The 19,462-nt window shown below is 40.2% G+C and overlaps 1 protein-coding gene across 6 annotated transcripts in view; it reads left to right on the top strand.

Annotated features, from left to right (window-relative positions):
- PCDH9 (protocadherin 9) overlaps window positions 1-19,462 on the top strand; it is a 912,396-nt gene that overhangs the window by 637,055 nt on the left and 255,879 nt on the right. The gene's annotated exons all lie outside the window — the stretch shown is intronic.

Here is a 19,462-nt window from a genome sequence, read left to right as displayed (position 1 = left end):
GGACACAGTATTATAGTAACAGACTCACTAGTGCTTCCAACTCCTACTTGATATTCCTCTACTTATTCATCTAAGGATTGTGTTTGCTCATTTAGCATCACACTGTGAACTCATATTCATCTGGTTACCTGATATGACCCTAAATCCTTTTCAGTGTTGCTCCTTACCAGGATACAGTCTCCCATCTTCTACGTGTGGCCTACCTCTTTTGTTTCTGAATGTAGGACCTTGCATTTGGCTGTGTTAAAATGCAAGTATGATGGATGTGGACCTGCTCTGTAATATTTTCTGGATAGTATCTGTTGATCTAGTTGTTGGGATATTTACTATATGAATGTGTTTGTTTCGTTTAATGGGGGGCAAGGAAAAACAAGAAGAAAAGAAAAGAATGGTTCAAAATAATCCACCCTTCTGCAAACACTTAAGAGTGTGTGAAGAGACAAAGCCAGGAAGAAATAAGGCATGTAAATATAGGAGTCAATAGAATTATTGCAGGTTTTAAAAAACATTCTCTCAAGAGAGGGATGTAGGGAATTGTTTGGGAGAACCAGACTGAGACACAGTACCCTACTGGAGGTCTTAGTCCTGCCTCGGTTATCATCAGGGGATGGTAAGCCTTTAGGTAAAATAGCGGAGGGTAAACTGTGGTTTTAAAATCTCTTTTCTCTAAGTGCTTTGTTTTTACTGCAAAATAAACAGTACTTTTGGTAAGACAAAAGTTGCCTTCGCCTCCCCTCTTAACCAGTTTTTGTTTTTCATTTTTTAAACCAAAGTATTTTTCTTTCATGACTGTGGATTTGTGTTTTTTCATAGCTTCTAATAAAACATTCTTAAACAATTCTTATATTCCATTCATGGCTTTATGTTTAAATATTAACATCCACTAAATTTTGTTCATAATTGTTTTCAGTTTTTGGAAATTTATTTAAAGCACCATGTACATATATATTAATGGTCAGGACCATATTCCATTTGCACATAGTAAATGAAAGAAGATTGTGATCCTTGCACCTAGACAGCCATCAATAATTTTTAGTTCAGTAATCAATTCATATTGAGTGAAATTGTAACATAGACCTGAAGTGTTAGTTTAGACAGGGTTAGACATAGAAGTGTTAGTTTAATCTGACTATTGATTTTTTTAAAATTTAAATAATTAATTTGTGCAATACAAGCTCACACAGTGATTAGCCAGTCAAATGTTTGTGTAATACCCAATTCCTGTGTCATCCATGAGAGGTCTCATGATGTAATAATACATTAAATGGTTGATGTCATTTAAAATGATAGGCTAAATTATGGGGTAATAGCTGCTTAATAAGAAGCTCATTGTTTTATAGGGATTTTTCCCATGATCCTCTGTTACTCCAGCAAATCATCCTAACAATGTCAACTCACTAAAGAAGTTGTTGAGAATAATACAATGGATGTAATTCAGTAAACAAGCCTATAAGACAGGTTTTAGAGTAGCAGCCGTGTTAGTCTGTATTCACAAAAAGAAAAGGAGGAATCGTGGCACCTTAGAGACTAACAAATTTATTTGAGCATAAGCTTTCGTGAGCTACAGCTCACTTCATCGGATGGCTATAAGAGCTCATCTAATCCAGAGGGAAAGAACTGCTTGTCTTTATAAGTTATTCAATTCACCTTTCAGAAAAAGTTGAGTTTTGAAATGTTTTTGAACATTTTTAAGAAGTTGTATTAGATTCCAAATTGTCATTTTCCTAGTCTAATATCCTACTCTTTTGGTGGGGTGGGGGGGCAGGGGAAGGGGAGAAGGAGATGTATGGCTTTTGTTCAATCTCAGTTGCTGAATATAAATAGGACCATAATAATATGCTGAACAGAGCAAGTGTAAGAAGTACCCGTAAGGGCTTTCATTGAATTGCATGTAATTTGTATCCCATTATCTCTCAGCCTCAATTTTTAGATTAAAAAGTTTCTCCTTGAAATCCACTGAAGGATGTTCTTGCTATTTTTTTATTCACTTTTTCATTCAAAAGAAGAATTGAGAATAAGGATGCAAGAGGCGCTAAAGTCCTATACAGAATATTTCCTAGCATTTCCGTGCTAGTCTCTGAAAAGAGAAGCATTGCTATTTTGGATTATTAGATGATAATTACAAGATAATAATTGAATCCCATGTTGTTGTAAAAGTTACAATGGCTAAAGATCACTCAGTCTAGTGTACAAAAAGGAACACTTTGGTGGAGAAATGAAACCTGACATAGTTACCTTTATGGGAATAGGGGCTGAAGGGAGAGTGGGAAAAGTAATGGACAAACTTGTCAGTTCTACTGACAGCTCTTGGTTTTCTTCCAACTCAGGGCGCAGATTCACATTAGAGCTCTGGTGGCTGGCTCCTTTAAGTGAAGCAGGTCCAGGGCATTTGTGGTAGAACACATGCTCCCAGTGTGCCCAATTAAGAGGGCAAGACAGCACCCAGAACTATAAAGAACTAGAGTGTCAGGAAGGAGGAGAAGTTGTCCTTGTTGTCTCCTGGGAGGTGAGATAGGGACAACCTGCTGGAGAAAAAGGGCCTTCAGGGACAAAGCCCTGAGAAGCAGTGCTCAGTTAACAGAGCACAGAAGATTCCTGCCATAGGCCTTGCAGCAGGAGGGACTGGGAGAGGCAAAGGGGAAAATCTTGGAGAGCTGTAGACCAGGGTGGGCTGAGGAACTGTTTTAGTGTTTGTTTGCCTATGTTTGGGAAATCAAGCTGTGCCTACAAAGAGACTCTGGGTAGGGCAGTGGGTCCTTTGTGGGCTGGGGACATGCCAGCATCGTACAAGCACCTGTTGGTGCAATTTGTAAACTTTTTTTGCCATAATATCCAAATTAGGGGCACTTGAACTATAGCACAGAGAAACTATAAAGAAGTTTTGTGCTGTCTTCTCTTTAGTACTGGTCAGGAAATGGAAAACACAAATGCAAGCATTTTTTTTTAAATTCTCTATGAACATCAATTCAATGGAAATTTCCCAACTAGTTTGACTTCTCTCTAGCCCCATTTCAGCCAGACATCTCTACTGTGCAATGTATGTGAATGCAAGATTTAAAATTAAGTAAGGTAGAGGAGCTCATTGGATAGAACATTGCATGGGCACTTAGGAAGCTGGGGTTCTATTCCCAGCTCTGGCATTGCCTGCTGTGGGCAAGACACTGCACCGCTCTGTACATGAGTTTCCCCCTCTCTAAAATGGGGACAATGAATCTCATACCTCCTTTATGAAGAGCTTTGAGATCTGTGGATGAGAAGTTCTATATAAAAGCCATTAAGGTCTGTACTGAAGCATGCGTTTAAATACTTTGCTAAATGGGATTAGATTGAAGCATGTACTTAAAGTGCTTTGCTGAATTGAGGCCTTGCCAATGTGTGCCTGCACAGAGTCAGATTGTCCCCTTTTAGGGAAATAAATGTTTAAAGAAATAAATGTTCATTAATAACAGAGGCCTCTGTACGCCCAAGTGTTCCAGTCTCCACCATGCTGCACTTACTGGGCCATGTCTAAAATCTTCAGTGGGCATGGTTAATTGTAGAACTTCTCCAGAACAATGCAAGAATGGAGGGCAGTTTCAAACAGCTGTAAAAAGTACTCCTTTATAGCAGCTCTGGGTTCCAATGTGTCAGAGATGTAATGAGTAAGGATGGTAGTAATAGTGATGGGCTTATTTGTTGTGAGAGCCAGAAAAGGGTAATGATGCAGTGAACACTTTGGCAGACCTGTTCGTGAATGGACAAGGGACAGAGGTCTGTTATCGCCACTGTTTCTTTGCTTTTGATTAAACTGTTTGGCGTAAACTGCTTTAGACTCTCCCATGATGGTACTGCACTGAGTAAAAGAATATGACACTGACCCGGTAACTTCCACAGTCCTGATAATGTAATGTGATTGTTTAGGTAATCATGGCTTAACTCATGGTTACACAGAATAGGTTTTCCAAAACAACTATTTAAGTGATATGTCACCATAGTTAACTTAGGAAAAGCAATGTAAAGCAATTTCTTATATATTATTGACAAACCCATTGTAGAAAGAATATGTATTTCCACCTTTTTCATTATGTCAGTTCTCTAATTCTAAACTCTTTGAAACATGACATCTTTGTGAAATGTTATACATTTCTTCTATAAAAGTAGTAACCTTATATTCTACCTTATTCCTGTATGATGGCATCTTGCTATCTATTATTATTTAAAACTTGTGATAGTCTTAGAAGTCTTAATTAAACATTTTTAAAAATATAGGGTGAAATGCTGGTTCTAGTGAAGTCAGTGTGGGTTTTGACATTAATTTTAACATATATGATTTAATGTAATAGGAATGGGACAGGATTGAATGTAATAGCTTTGAAACAGACACTCCTAGTACTTTAAGACTAGGTTTGTATTAGATAAGTTTCCATTTTTGCCTTGAAATGAATTACTCCAAAATGTTTATCATTTACTTTAGTACCTGAATCATAGTAACTATGCTTATTAATTATTATTGCTATAGGTTTAGTTATACCCCAAAGTGCAAAAAAATAGTTCTTTTCAACCAATGTGCACTAGTCGTTTGGTCTGAAACATTGAGCTGAAGCAAGTAACTGTTAGAGAATGTATTTGCATTGGTAAATGTCTAGACGGTTGCCATAAAAATGGAAGGGAATTCTGCAAGGTACATTTAGGGTGTGTGTGTGTGTGTGTGTGTTTGAAAACGTTCAGTAAAATGTTATCTCCTTCTAAATAACTTAAATATATGCAATCTGAAAATTATTGTATGAGAGAAGCAGTTCCCCTCTATTGGACATTGGTGAGGCCTCATCTGGAGTACTGTGTCCAGTTTTGGGCCCCACACTACAAGAAGGATGTGGATAAATTGGAGAGAGTCCAGCGAAGGGCAACAAAAATGATTAGGGGTCTAGAACACATGACTTATGAGGAGAGGCTGAGGGAGCTGGGATTGTTTAGCCTGCAGAAGAGAAGAATTTCTCTTCTGAGGGGGGATTTGATAGCTGCTTTCAACTACCTGAAAGGGGGTTCCAAAGAGGATGGCTCTAGACTGTTCTCAATGGTAGCAGATGACAGAACGAGGAGTAATGGTCTCAAGTTGCAGTGGGGGAGGTTTAGATTGGATATTAGGAAAAACTTTTTCACTAAGAGGGTGGTGAAACACTGGAATGCGTTACCTAGGGAGGTGGTAGAATCTCCTTCCTTAGAGGTTTTTAAGGTCAGGCTTGACAAAGCCCTGGCTGGGATGATTTAACTGGGAATTGGTCCTGCTTCGAGCAGGGGGTTGGACTAGATGACCTTCAGGGGTCCCTTCCAACCCTGATATTCTATGATTCTATGATTCTATGACACTAACTAGAATTGTATTATTTGCAGTGTGAAAAAGAGTGCTGTGTAAGCTAGAAAGCTTGTCTCTTTCATCAACAGAAATTGTTCCAATAAAAGATATTACCTCACCCACCTTGTTTCTCTAACTAGAAACATGTCAGTTTAGATTCACTGTCCCAGCTCAGTGCAATATGAAAGTAAATAGTAAAAAGTAACCCCATTTGAAAAATTATTTTCTGCTTTAGTAAACAAAGTCCCCAGTCCTCCTGTCAAATCTGCATAGAGAGACCCAGAGGGATGCTTGAAACCAGTAGGGCTATCCATGAGTGCCTCAGCTATCGCTGATCCAATTGCAGGTTTGGGACATAGGTTGTTAGTAACAGCTAAAGTTTGTTGACATACATATTTTTAACTTGACAGTGTTCTTTTAATTTACGGAATTTGTGAACAGCTATTTGATTCCTTTGAATCATCCAAAATATGGAAAGGGGGGAAGCGAGGTGGAGGAGGGGGGAAGGGGGAGACACTTATTGGCTGAAAATTCTACCTGTGGTGAATATACCATTTTTTCTATTTGTGTCAAAAGTGTATTGTTGTTGCATCAGGATAAGGCACTCAAGGGGTTGTCTAAACCTCCTCTCTATGGTGAGGGAAATAATCTCTATTGATTAGCAGTTGGTATAACATTGCTGGAAGGGTTATTAAGGCCCTAAAGTGCAGTACAAAGTGATACACAACATGTACTTCCTTAAATGTCCTAGAGTAACCATTCCTGTGTTGGAAATGTCCTCCTGACTTTGCTTATGATCCTCAGGAGTTTTGTTATACTCAGTGATTTGAAAGACTAAAAAACGTTTAGCTAGTTAAAGGGCAGGGAGGGAGAGGGAAGAGGGGGGAAGGGAATTGCCCAGAAGCAGAGGCTGTTGGCTGTGTCCTCAAATAAAACTTCAAAGGTGTTTCATTTACAAAGTAATGATTAAAGTGTCAGATCATACAGCCATATTTATCCTTTACAGAGCTTCATCGTCTGTGATAACAAAGTGACAGCAAGGGACTGGAGAGTACATGTTCTTTTCTTTTTTTGTGTTCTCAGTCAAAGAATCCTTGCAGTGAGCTAAGAATATACTGGACTCGACAAAAATGATATACCCGCTTATCCACTTGTATTTGTCACTTAAATTTCTTAACAGGAAATGATTTATCAAAATGATTTATGATTTATTCATAAACATATACAATTTATTGAGAAAGGAGTTTGATGAAAACGTGGATTGAAATGACAGTGAAATTTTCATATCACAGGACTAATTCTGCTCTCACTTCACTAATGCAATCCCATTGTGTCTATGTACGTACTGGGAAGGTATCCATCACTGTCATATCTGAGAATGTCAACAAATATTAGTGTATTTGGGTAAAATTTTCAAAAGGGCCTAAGCCCTGTGTTGAAAAGCATCTTGGGGACTTGGAAGCCTAAGTCTCACTGAAATCAGAGTTACATTTTAGTGGCATTCTTTATCTGAGCCATCTTGTGCCTTGGCATCATAACAGGTCATCTGCTAGAAAAAGATACTCAAAGCATTGAGTGATCAAACTGAATGGATTAATTAATCATTTAATAACTGAGGAGCTCTGCTTGGTACAGGAGAAACAGCCATTCTCAGGACCAGCCCCAGTTCCAAAGATAGGTTATTTTTTTCTAGCCAACTTTAAGATCCACCTTTGCAGTAGACTGTAATCCAATGGAGGATTGCCTGGCAGAGCTCTACATTTCCTTCATGACTCTTCCTCCCTGCTTCCAGGACACCCTGTACACTTGGAGGGGGGTGAGGACAGAGACACAGTGTTCAGTGACCCAGGTGTGCCAACAAGGAGCATCTCTTGGCCAGGTGAACTCTCTGCTGGCAATTTGTGGTCAGAGTCCACCCTTCTGAGATGTGTTAAAGGGCTGGAAATCAAAAGAGTATCTGGCCCAAAATCTTGATTTTTTTACAAGTAGATTTTTATATGGCAGTAAAATTAGTGCATATAATATTTATGTCCACACGTCTACTTTGCTACTATTTGCAAATAATGTATCTTTTTCTAAAGAGTGTATAAAAACTGTTCAACTGTATGGTCACTGTTAATACCAGTAAGAAATCTTTCCAGTTTTTTTTTGTGGAAGAGGAAATGAAGCATCTGTAAATGCTTTATACTATATGACTGCAGTGTTGTCGTAGCCTTGTTGATCCCAGGATATGAGAGAGAGACAAGGTAGTAATATTACCTCACCCACCTTGTCTTTTTCATATTATAGGAATAGTTTTTGGTAAATGAACTGTAAATAAGATTAGAACTTATAAATGTGTTGTTTAGGAATTACACACTGTAGTTTTAATTTTCCCAACAATCAGATATCCTTGCATAACACACATTACATCAGAGAATGGTTAACATTAGTGTAAAGAAATTATTCCTTTTTTTCCAGTTGCTCAGATGTACTTTGGAAGTCTTGACTAATTATAGCAGCATCCTCTTTGGGTATTATGATTCAGCTGCAAAAAGTTTGCTATGGGCTGAAACTTGTAATAGCAAATCTAACTGCATTATTTTTAATCAGTCTGTTCAAAGGTAACAATATAGCAGGTAGTGGGAACAGACACTGTATGGTACTTCTACAGCTGAAAAACAGAAAACAAAATTTGTGAGGCCACTGTCCATAATATTTTAAAAGCAGGGGTGAAAGTAAGTCTAGCAACTTACCAGTACGGGGCTGGGCTCGGGCTGGCTCTGGCCCCTCCAGGGCTGGGGGAGGTCAGAGCCAGCCCCGGCACACCCTGTACCGGCAAGTGCCTCCTTCCCCCGCCCCAGGGTAACAGCGGCAGCCAGGGGCTCTGGCAGCAGTTTAAAGGGCCCTGGGCCCTTTAAATCGACCCTGGAGCCCCGCCACCGATACCAATTCCCCAGGGCTCCGGCAGCAGGGCTTCAGGGATGGGTTTCTGGCCGCCACTACCGCCCCGGCCCTTTAAACCATCCCTGGAGCCTGCCAGAGCCCCGAGGAAGCGGTGGCAGGGCTCCAGGGATGATTTAAAGGGCCCAGGGCTCGGCCACTGCTACTGCCCTGGGCCCTTTAAATTACCACCCCAGCCCCGCCGTCGCTACCCCAGGGCTCCGGCAGCGGGGCTCTGGCAGCAATCTAAAGGGCCGGGGAGGTCACTGCTGGGAGCCACAGGCCCTTTAAATTGTGCCAGCGGAAGCCGATCCACCCTGGTATGGCTCACTGGCTCTTGCCGGTACACCGTACTGGGGCATACCGGCTTACTTTCACCTCTGTTTAAAAGTAACAAAATAGAAGAGGTAACGTTTGCAAAACTGCTTTGTATGGTGTAGTAAAAGAGGAAGATCATACAGAGTGAAATTAGGTATTGAACAATTCCTTGTTCACAGGTATTAAAAAGTTAACAAGGGAGGACAGATTTGCAGCTCCCCTTGGAGGCAGGACCAGTGATCTGAAATGTAAAGGAGCCTGCAGAAGTTAGGGGCACTGGGTGGTAGAGATGGCCTCTCTTCAGAGGTCTGGCACTTTGTATAGTGGGACTTCTACTCTGTCTCTGCTAGGGCATGTCTACATTACACCTGGGATGTGTGATTCCACGTGTGAGCTGATAGACTTGTGCTAGCTCAGCTCAAGCAAGCATGCTAAAAACCACAGAGTGGCTGTTGTGGCACTGGCGGTGGCTCGAGCTAGCTGCCTGAGCTTGGACCCAGGGTGCCAGGCAAACTTGGACTTGGGCAACTAGCCTGAGCTGCCACCTGTGCCACAATGTCCATGCTGCTATTTTTAGCATGCTAGCTCAAGCTGAGTTAGCAGGAGCCTATCTACCCATGCTGGGAATCATACCTCCATGCTTCAGTGTAGACATACCCCTAGTTTTACTATACTGACTCATGCTGCACTCACCTCCTAACTGCAGTGATATGTCCCTTCTGCAGTGTGTAAAGGACTTGTACCAAGATCAATGTTTTACAATCTTTAACTCAGCCATAACTTGTCGTAAATTTAAGAGAAGCATGAATAGATAGCCCTTTCATCAACAGCTCCCTGCATCCATTCCCTCTTTCTCCACTCTAGTTTCTGTAGAGAGGTGGCTATGTTTTGGGGAATACTTTTGGGGAATACACCTCAGTCATCTCTTTTCCTTACTCATCCGGAACAAATCTGGGCCTCTTTAATATGGCACAATGGTTGCCCTCCATAGGGTACAATTATTGCTCAGTATTATCTAGAGGTTTTTGAGTAGCTTAAATTAATGGTCTCACTCTAGCTCCTAATAAACAAATCTGCACTATCACCAAAACAACTTTCACATTGTTCATACTCCGTCTTCCTTTTTGGAGGACACTGTCCTCTGTCTTCAATGCAGAATTAACTTGAGTTACCAACGCTGGTGCTAACTCCTCTCAAGTTAGCCTAGCTCAAAAAAGAGCAGCCAGACTGTGAAATAACAACTGTAGCAGCACAGATTGATTATATTAATAACACAGTGTAATTGAATTAGCTGCTGTCTAGTTATGTTAGCTTGAGTGCTAGGCAATCCCCTTTGATGGGCCAGTCAACTCAAGTTGAAAGCATCACCACACTCATGTTAAAGGTTTATGTGTATGGATGGGACTTGGATCTGGAGCAACATTTGAGATATATCTTGAGTTAATTGCTGTGAAGACAAGCCCTGTCTCTGACATGGGGCCTCCAGGTCTGGAATTACATCCCTTGGTATGCTAACTGGGAGGAGAGAGGGTAACTGCATCTCTGATATTTGCACAGTACTTGTTCTGAGGATAAGACAGCAGTTTTCAGCAGCTTTCTCCAGCACTTTGGCACTTTTCAGGTAAGCTTACTTACTGTAAAATATCTTTCAAGACTCTTTTAACTAGATACAATTATTTTTCAAATGCTTCTCCGAATATATTGATCAGCATGGATTCCTGTTCTTTAGTTGATAAAATATTCTGTGGCGTAAAGTATCTGTCCTGGCCTTTGAAGTTGTTGTTGTTGTTGATTGTGTGGCTTTTTCCCATAGTGGCAAACTACTAAACCCTATGGTTTCACAATTGTGACAGTAGTTTGCCTTATTCTTGTGCATTATAACACCATCTAAGGAGTGCTGCAATTGTCCTGAAATGCACTGCCTGTTGTGTCTGATGTATAATTAATGCACATATGGATTCTTTAGGTACATTCTATTTTATGCTGTCTGCACGCCCTCTCCCTGCTTCTGCCTACGCATTTTAGTTATTGCAAATGATCTTTCCAGCAAACTTTATAGATGAGTATCTGTATCTCAGCCTGAAAATTTGACATACGCAAACCAGTTTACATTATTGATTTTTCTAACTGTATCTCCAGTACTACGGGAAATGCTGAAAAATATGGAAAGAACTTAGCAATAGCTTTCAACAACAAAAGTTTCTCACTTCACATTATATGGTGACAAATTAAGCAGAGTACTGTGGCAGAGTACTTGGAAAACATTTACCTACAAAGACATAGTTAATAATAAACTAATTTTAATGATAGTTTAACTAATTTTGTTGTTGATAGTTGAAACTAATTTTAATGATAGACATAGTTAATGATAAACTAATCAAACACTTTTGTGGCTGATGGTCATTCAGCCTTACCTAACAATAAAACTACTCATTATTAGCAGTGTCAGGAAAGACTTAAGAAAGAAGTTCAGTACAATCTGTTCAAAGTGTAACATATCTTTTTTAACACTCATCTGTTCTCACCCAGATATGGGTAGATAGGCATTAAATCAGACACGTATCAGTCCTGGCTTCACCTCGTCTCATGAAACAGAGATGCACACAATAAATAAGTCTCAAGGGGGGAAACTATTATTCGCAGGTGCATTGTGGGGCCATTGAAATTGATGGGCTTTTGCCACTGATCTCAATGAGAGCAGAATCAGCTATGTTAGCATACATATACAACTATCTATGACCTTGTCTATACTTGCGGCAGAGTGTAGGGTATATGGAACAATACGCTGCAGAGAAAATCAGCCTACGTCTATGATCATTGTAGTTTGTGGCTACAAGTGGTTCCAGGAGGGGCAAGGCAGCGGGAAAAGGCTCCAGCAGTGGGGAGTTGCAGGAGCCTTTCCCTGCTGCCTTCCCTGCTGCTCCCACTCCTCTCCCCCTAAGCCCCCCAAAATCTTTCCTTGCTGCCAGCATTTTTTACTGCACCATGGAAAGGTTCTGGCAGCCAGGAGGTAGTGGATAGTGGCATTGCTGTAAATGCCAGTATAGACAGGAGAGTCACTGCTTGGGTGTGTAGAGAGCCATGTAAGGTATAAACCCTAGGGTTCAGGAGTGTAGGGCACTCTACTATTCTCTACTTGCCTAAGCATTGCCACACTGTCTACACTGCTATTTATGCCTGTGCTAGTTGGCTGACTGTACTCTACACATCACTGTAAATTCAAACCTACCCTATGTATATCATTGTTTCTGTTATTTTGAGGGCAACAGCATAGAGGGCTAAAATCCTGCGAGTTCCTGAGTGCTGCTTGAAGACACCCAGAGAACTAAAGCACTAGCATTCAGCGTTCAGTGTTTCCCCGGCACATCTTCAGAGATATATACACAAATGACCATGCCTGCACTGAACTGAGCCTTGGTCATTGTGAGGGAATATGGACATACTGGAGTTGCTGATGAGGTGTAGATTCCAAAGGGAAAATTTGGAGCATAACTGCCATGTGACAATGTGTGGCCACGTGACAGTGTGCATGGTACACCCTTGGGTCCTTTAAACATGAGAGCTGTAGTCACATAAGCTGAGGGTATAAGATTAGGAGCAAGCACATATAGGAAACCAGGACTAAAGCTTTCTATGGGGAAAGCAGAGAGAAAAGACCCAGGGTCAAAAAAAAAAAGTCCTAGTCTGGTTCTCTCCATAGTAGTCAGGCAATGCTATCAAACAGATAGGATATTTCCTCTCTTTCTGATTGAAAGAAGAGGAGAAAGCCTTGGTGGTTAGTAGCCAGTATTTTGAATTGAGTTGATTGATTTTGTTTCATGACATTGGTTGAGGACAGGGACTTTAAATTCCTTATAGCTAGGACTTTATTTTTCCTCCTTTGCTGGTGAATCTGCACACCAGCTTACAGACCATTTTTAGGATTTTATTTTATTAAAGCTAGAACTTATGACTTACTGGAGTGTGTTTAAGAGCTGTACTTAGAAGAAATTAATATCAGGGGCAGCCATGCCAGGCAGTGACACAGCAATGTGTCCATAAGTTCTCAGAAGACAATATATCTCACTGTCAGCCTCTCATTGCTCCATGCTGTACTCTGGACATAGTTTTTTTTATTTTATTTTATTTTTTTCCCAGCACACCAGTCTGCAGTACCCTCTCTGCTCAGGTTACTGCACTTGATTGAATTGTAGGTAACAAAGCTCTTATGCTCAGCACATCTTTTTGTATCTCTCACAACCTTCATCTGTACAAGGGTCAACATATATTGTGGCTGTAACATAAGATGATGTAAATGAATGAGATTCATTAGAGTTGGTCAGAGAAGTTTGCTAAATATGACAATTAAGTGAAAAACAGAGATGGCTTTTTTTGTAAAAATGTCGGGCTGGGGGATTGTTCAGTTATTTGTTTTTCTAAGCCTCGGGAATCTTTATCCACCAGGTAATGTTATTTGAGAGTCTGATTTTTCATCTCGCAACTCTCATTGACTTCAGTAAGAGTTCTGTGCCCCCTTATATATTAGGGAATAATATAAATCTCCAAAAATATATTAGCTCTTTGAAAGGTTAAATGAAGCCAGGCAATTAGAGAGGCGGTGTGACCTCATGAAGAAAAACTGAATTCAGAGTTTAACACATTGGCTTCTATTCCTGGATCTGCTGCTAACTTGCTGGGTGCCCTTGGTCATGTCTCTGTGCCTCTGTTTCTCCTCTGCCTCCTTGCTTATATTATAAACTTGCTGGGGCAGGGCTGCCTCTTACTATGTATTTGTACAGTGCCTAGCACTATGAGACCCCAATGTCATTTGGGGCCTCTAGGTGCTATTGTAATATCAATAATCAACAAAAACAATTAGAATAAATGTTATCCTCCTTTTCTAATTCCATTTAGGAAGGGGCACAGTGAGGTCTAAAATGGACAAAATAATCCTGATGTACCACTTACTCCAGTGGTGTTACTCCAGGGATGAAACTGGATTATTGTGTCTTCTTTATCTTAAGCATTCAACTGGCTAAGTCTACTTTTATAATATGTCTGGTCTTCATAGATGTTATATCTTTCTCTGACTGAACTATTCTTTTCTAACTTCGGATTTCTGGAAGATGTGAAAAGATTTGATCAGATAGAAAGATCGTGAAAAATTGTGGTAAGCATGAAGTCCAATGTAAGATGAAATTTTCCACCCATTTGGTTTCTGCCTTCAAAATATATAGTTGGATAAGGGTTGGGGTAGAAAAGAATTAGTTTTGTTGTCTGTGTTGCAGGGTGATTGGGGCACAATCTGAGCAAATTATGTTTCTTGTAAAACTGTACTAAAGCAATTTCTAGAAGAAAATTGGAGAAAGAGCAAAACACTCTAAGCTATTGGGGCAGAGGACTCAGAAGTTTACAGCTCAAAATATTAATGAAGTTTGCACTAACACTCTGGAAGCATCAGTCCTTCTGGAGTAAGGGGTAAAATAGCATATTATGCTCTCTTAAACAATTGACAAGGAGAGATTTCAATAGATTTTCTTTTATCTTGAACTTTAATTTTTTACTCTCGTCTTTAATGAAAAATTGCGAGATCACTGAGGCTTTATACTGCATTGTTGAAATTTTCCCTCACAGGTCTGACCACCTCTTATTCATACATTTGTCAAAAGTTGTGTGGGTCACTGGTGCATTTTTGTACTGTTTCTTTCAGTGAGGTTACTGATTTTGTATGGTGTCCAGGCTGATGTTATACTGACCACAACAAAACAACTAAGAGCTCTGTGACCCTGTAGGGCATATACAAGCAAGTTCTATACTTTAGTGGTAACACAAATTGGTGGTAGTGCCCCCATTTTTACTAAAAGGAAATCACATTCCCTCCTTCAGTCATTTATAATTGTAGCAGCATGAACAGGATTGGAATACATTTCATCCTCTTTCTCACCCCTCTTCCTAAAAAAAACACCATTTCATATTAAAGATATGAATCTCTTAAATTAAAGGACGACCTCCTGCTGTTGCTATCTCTTGCTGCTGCACTGTACAAAGTCCACTCAACCGCACATCTGTTTCATTGCCCAGCAAAGTGAGATGTGAGTGACTTCATGTGGTAGGGAGAACTCTACTCTGTAGCTAGACAGGAGGAGCAGCAATGACCAAGGGATCAGCAGGAGAGAGAGTAACATTCTTGCTATTTTCCTATATTCAAGTGTCTCTTTTCTGATGATTGTCTTTTGTTCTCTATAAAGAGAATGGATAAGGACAATTGAATTGGCATGACCCCACATCTCAAGTGTGCATTGGTGCTTCACTCTATATCTTATAAGCCAAAATCACCCCTTGGTTACATGTACACAATTCCCATTGACTTCAGTGAGAGTGTAAGTATGTGCAAGTAGGGGCAGAATTGGGTCTTTTGTCTATTGTGCTGTTAGTTTACACTATGGTTGAAGATTGCAAAGGTAAACCAGAATTAGTGTGGTTCCCTTCTCTAAGCAAACACCTGTGAAAAAGACTGACTTAAGGAACAGAAACTTGCTGTGTCAAGGTTCCTCCCCCACTCTGAACTCTAGGGTACAGATGTGGGGACCTGCATGAAAAACCTCCTAAGCTTATCTTTACCAGCTTAGGTCAAAACTTCCCCAAGGTACAAAATATTCCACCCGTTGTCCTTGGACTGGCCGCTACCACCACCAAACTAATACTGGTTACTGGGGAAGAGCTGTTTGGACGCGTCCTTCCCCCCAAAATACTTCCCAAAACCTTGCACCCCACTTCCTGGACAAGGTTTGGTAAAAAGCCTCACCAATTTGCTTAGGTGACTACAGACCCAGACCCTAGGATCTTAAGAACAATGAACAATCCTCCCAACACTTGCACCCCCCCTTTCCTGGGAAATGTTGGATAAAAAGCCTCACCAATTTGCATAGGTGACCACAGACCCAAACCCTTGGATCTGAGAACAATGAAAAAGCATTCAGTTTCTTACAAGAAGACTTTTAATAAAAATAGAAGTAAATAGAAATGAAGAAATCCCCCCTGTAAAATCAGGATGGTAGATATCTTACAGGGTAATTAGCTTCAAAAACATAGAGAACCCCTCTAGGCAAAACCTTAAGTTACAAAAAAGATACACAGACAGAAATAGTTATTCTATTCAGCACAGTTCTTTTCTCAGCCATTTAAAGAAATCATAATCTAACACATACCTAGCTAGATTACTTACTAAAAGTTCTAAGACTCCATTCCTGGTCTATCCCCGGCCAAGACAGAATATAGACAGACACAGACCCTTTGTTTCTCTCCCTCCTCCCAGCTTTTGAAAGTATCTTGTCTCCTCATTGGTCATTTTGGTCAGGTGCCAGCGAGGTTACCTTTAGCTTCTTAACCCTTTACAGGTGAGAGGAGCTTTTCCCTGGCCAGGAGGGATTTCAAAGGGGATTACCCTTCCCTTTATATTTATGACATGCTGTAATGTCATTTTCAGTTTGAAGTCCCGGCTTGTCTCACTGAAAAAGAAAGGGGAGTCTAGCCAAGTTTTTGAAAATGTCAAGAATTCTCTCTGCTTTGTCAGAGTTCAGATTGGTGTCATGGGGCTTAATTAGACATCAGGTAGTAGAAAAATGCAGGGGTGCTAGTTAGTAGTGAGTGTCTTTCACAGAGATGTAAACATTCATGCTGCTACATTATTCAACATCTTTCTGGTATGCTTGTGAATGACCTAAACTCTAACGAAAGATCATTCTACTATGAAATGTCAGCCTGGTGCTGCAGTATAAGTTCTCTATTCTTTGTTTCTGAGAGATTTCTCCAAATCTATTAAAGGAAGATTGGAATTTATATATATTTTTTTAATAAAATCCTGGAGGAGACTAGATGCTCAGTTATTCTTTTTGTGGTATTTTATTACTGAGCAGGTTAAAGGACCACCGGGTAACTTTTACAATATTTTTCTACTCATTCTTCTTTTTCCTTTGAAAGGTTTTTCATTTAGAGGAGTCGAATGAGACGTTTTCATAGTTCTATTGCTCTCTTTCTGAAGCAAAATATGTGTAAGGGTTTTCTGGTAATGTTAAAAGCCAGGCTATAGTTAGATACAAAACTTTTTCTGTCCCTTGAAATTTGACATGTGGCATATCTTTTGAGGAATGCCTGCTTTAGCTGTGAATCAGCACTTATAATTATGAGAAATAATAAGCTTAACAATCAATAAATCCAAGATAAGCCCTGGCACCAGGTGTTTTCAAATCATTTCAGAATTACTTAATTTTTTTCCTACCCTGATTATTAGAGCTGTAGATAAGGCCAGAATACCACATTTTAAATAATTCTCGAGGGATGACATAGAGCTAATTGTACTGGATTATTTGGGTGTTAATGAAAGGTAATAATGGATGAGCCTTTGCAAAATGCCACCTAAGATTCATGGATGTAATAATGTTGTTTCCCTACTGTGATGCTTGAATAGATACAAAACCATGACAAAAATTTAGGAAAGATTATGAAAAGCTGCATAACAAATGGCCTGTTTATCCTTCTTAAGCAATAATAATAAAAATAATAAAAGAGGGATTTTTTTTCAAAGACGGGTTTCTATTTACGAAAAATATGTGTGTAAAAGTAAAAACCTCTTTTGCAGTATTTGAAAATCAAAATCTTATTTCTGTTGTATCAGCTCACAGAATAGCTTGCTCTGGGGATAAGCATGTCTTTTTCATGAGCTTTAAGTATCTTGTCAGTCTTCATTCAGTTTTTAAGATGCTATTTTTTTATGTGCTTTTGCTAAAACTTGGCTAAACTTTTTGGTTAACAGGTTCGATGTCCTAAAAACATCTTTTAGGTTTGTTATTATCATGGGACTTGTGTAGTTTTTACATCAGTTTTCTGAAATGTCGATAATTTCTCCCACTCTGTTTTCCCCACATCCTCTTATTTATCTGCTGTTTCATTTTGCACTTTATATATACCTATATACAAACAAAAATGATTGGCTTGCAGAAACCTAAGATGATAAATACATTAGAAATATTATAGATAAGGCTATGTTTTAGTCATGGATATTTTTAGTAAAAGTCATGAATTGGTCACGGGCAGTAAACAAAAATTCATGGTCTGTGACCCGTCCCTGACTTTAACTAAAAATATCTGCCATGACTAAGACTGGAGGGGGTCGTGGGTACTCTGGGGGGGGGCATTCCGGGGGCACCACAGATGCTGGGGGAGGTGGTCCGGAGGACCCTTCTGGTGTGGGAGTGGTCTGGAACCCCTGCTGGTACTGGGGGTGGGAGGGTTGGCGGGGCAGGCAGGGGATCCCTGCAGCTCCTAGGCGGCAGAGGTGTCAGGGGGCTTGGTGCGCTGCTCCCGCCTCAAGTGCCGGCTGCCACAGGTCCCATTAGCCAGGAACTGCAGCCAATGGTAGCTGCAGGGGTGGGGCCTGCGGGCACAAGCAGCGTATGGTGTGGAGCCCCCACACTGACCGCTTCAGGGCCATGGGAGCTTCAGGGCCATGGGAGCTGGGGAGCCTCCCTTCAGCCTCCCCCCCCCCCCCGATGTAAGTGCCCCTCCTGCCCCTAGCTCCCTCCCACACACCCAAACTGCTGCTGCTGGCCCAGGGGCTGCCCGGCTTGGACAGCCCCTGAGCCAGCATCAGCAGCTGCAGAAGTCACAGAGGTCAGAGAAAGTCACAGAATCCATGACTTCCATGACAGACTCACATCCATAATTATAGATGGATGGAAGTACAGAAAACAGCATCTGGTATGACATTTCTTCTGGGGAAAAACTAAGATTTACTCAGATTCATCTTTATTCAGAATATTTATTGTAACATCTCTTTAGTGCTGTTACATTGGGATCTCTTTCCTCTTCTTTAACTTTCTGTCACCAGAAATGGATCAGTTGAGCTAAGAATTCCATTTTTGGGGTATATACCAGGAAACCAGGAGCATCATTTCAGAAAAATTCAGGGGAACGGGTTGTTAATTTTAACAGTTTATAGAACATTATATGTGATCATATTATATCCTGCAAAGTCTTTGGGAGGGTTGGGGATGGGATGTGGATCATATAGTCCTATGAAAAGTCTTGAGGGGAAGGCAAACCAAAGTTGGGTGGGGCAACTGCCTCCTTGCCCCATAGCAAATGATGCCTTTGCTGGAAACCACCACTCTTCATGCCTCCTTGAACTAGATTACAGAGAACTGTTAACTCAACTGTTCTTATTCATGCCAGCCTCCTAGCTGATGCAGCCACCAATATATTGATGTTAAACCTTCAGGGAAGAGATTTCTATTGATCTAAGTTTTTATCCTTTTTTTTTTTTTTTAGCTGTTTTCAGGGGACTCTCCCTCTACTTTTTCTGCTTCATCACACATACAGACAGGAACGTCGAATACACCCTCTGCTCTGAGTATCTTCTAAATGTTTTACAATAGAGAGTGCCCCACAGCTCCACTTAGCTGTATGCATATTTAGTTGCAATGCTCAATAGTGTATCTAATGGCAGAAATGCAGAGAATAGAATTTCAATGAAATCACAGTATTATAGTAACGTCAAAATTCACTGCTAGTGTAGCTTTGAAATGAAACATTGTATAGTGTAGAAACCACTTCAAAGATTAAAAAAAATACACTCCAGGGCTCTCACATTAATGTATATATTTGGATTACTGAAATCTGAAAATGATATATTCTCCTAATGAATTATCAATCTATTATATTCTAAATATGTTTTTATATCACCCTTTTCATCATAGTATCAGAATAGCTTCCCGTAGAGCATTCAGCAACATGATTAACATCTGTAATGTAACTCACAGTTCTAATCACTAAGAGTTTTTCTTTCCTGAAGTCACTTTAATAATTTCCAGGAGGGGCATAAATCGGGATCACTCCTCAACTCAAGAATAAGGG

This window comes from Caretta caretta, chromosome 1 (assembly GCF_965140235.1).
Source record: "Caretta caretta isolate rCarCar2 chromosome 1, rCarCar1.hap1, whole genome shotgun sequence".
Lineage (NCBI taxonomy): Eukaryota > Metazoa > Chordata > Testudines > Cheloniidae > Caretta > Caretta caretta.
Note: the sequence above shows the minus strand (reverse complement) of the source record. Positions and strands in the feature narration are given on the sequence as shown.